The 1,259-nt window shown below is 48.3% G+C and overlaps 1 pseudogene; it reads left to right on the top strand.

Moving 5' to 3' along the window:
* Positions 1-52: 52 nt before the first annotated feature.
* On the top strand, positions 53-634 carry LOC113222738 (annotated as a pseudogene).
* The last annotated feature ends 625 nt before the right edge of the window (positions 635-1,259 follow it).

Below are 1,259 nucleotides of genomic sequence, written 5' to 3'. Positions count from 1 at the left end.
GAAATCCGGAGTTACCTGCTAGTTGGTGAAACTAGTTGGTAGACGGGATCTGCTCGCTGCCATCAGCCTCCCCTGGCTGTTAAAAACTGATGGTGGCTGAGGTTGGTTCCCTGCCGGCTGCCTCCTCTGTGAAGAAGCCATTTGGTTTCAGGAGGAAGATGGGCAAGTGGTGCTGCCACTGCTTCCCCTGCCGCTGGGGGAGCGGCAAGAGCAACACAGGCGCTTCTGGAGACCAGGACGACTCCGCTGTGAAGACACTCAGGAGCAAGATGGGCAAGTGGTGCTGCCACTGCCTCCCCTGCCGCAGGGGGAGCGGGAAGGTGGACGCTTCTGGAGACCAGGATGACTCCGCTGTGAACACAGGCAGAAGCAGCAAGAGCAACGTGGGCGCTTCTGGAGACCAGGATGACTCTGCTGTGAAGACAGTCAGGAGCAGCAAGAGCAACGTGGGCGCTTGGGAAGAATACGACGACAGCGCCTTCGTGGAGCCGAGGTACCACGTCCGTGGAGAAGATCTGGACAAGCTCCACAGAGCTGCCTGGTGGGGTAAAGTCCCCAGAAAGGATCTCATGGTCATGCTTAGGGACACTGACGTGAACAAGACGGACAAGCAAAAGAGGTAACCGGGCCTGGGCTGGGAGGAGGAGGGACGTTGGGGGATGATGGGGACATACCCTCCTGGTGGGGGAGGAGGGGAGCCTGGCTTTCTTTTCTCCGCAGGCCCCACACCACCCTGGGTGTGGAAACCTCAGAGAGGTCAGAGAGGTCAGGGCACAGGTCCCTTTGTGAGCAGCAACACAAAAACAAAACTTGAGCTGATCTCCAATCCAATTATAATTTCCCTCACAGAACACTGATAGATTGTTTTAAAGTGATTTAACTCAAAAAATTAAGTTGATGCAGCAGATTATTTTTCATGTACACATTTTAAAGCAATGTTCTATATATTATAGAAAAGTATATATTGAGAACTAAGAATGAAGCCCCATAACATATCAACTTCAAGGCTAAATATTCTTCAAGTAAAATCCAGTATGGATTTTTTATCAGTGTACCCTATGTAAATATGTTCTTTACTGAGGAACCTTAGAAGGCAACTGAAATGGCAAGAAGGTTTGTGTGCTTGAAAAGGAAGATTGAATTTTCTGAAGATGTGAGCTTTTTCTATTTATCACTTTTACCTAAGCTAAATAAAAATAGCAAAGTTTTAGCGTTTTTACACATGCTGTCTTTTATTACTGTGATAAATTATTTTTTTG

This window comes from Piliocolobus tephrosceles, unplaced genomic scaffold (genome assembly GCF_002776525.5).
Source record: "Piliocolobus tephrosceles isolate RC106 unplaced genomic scaffold, ASM277652v3 unscaffolded_34098, whole genome shotgun sequence".
Lineage (NCBI taxonomy): Eukaryota > Metazoa > Chordata > Mammalia > Primates > Cercopithecidae > Piliocolobus > Piliocolobus tephrosceles.
Note: the sequence above shows the minus strand (reverse complement) of the source record. Positions and strands in the feature narration are given on the sequence as shown.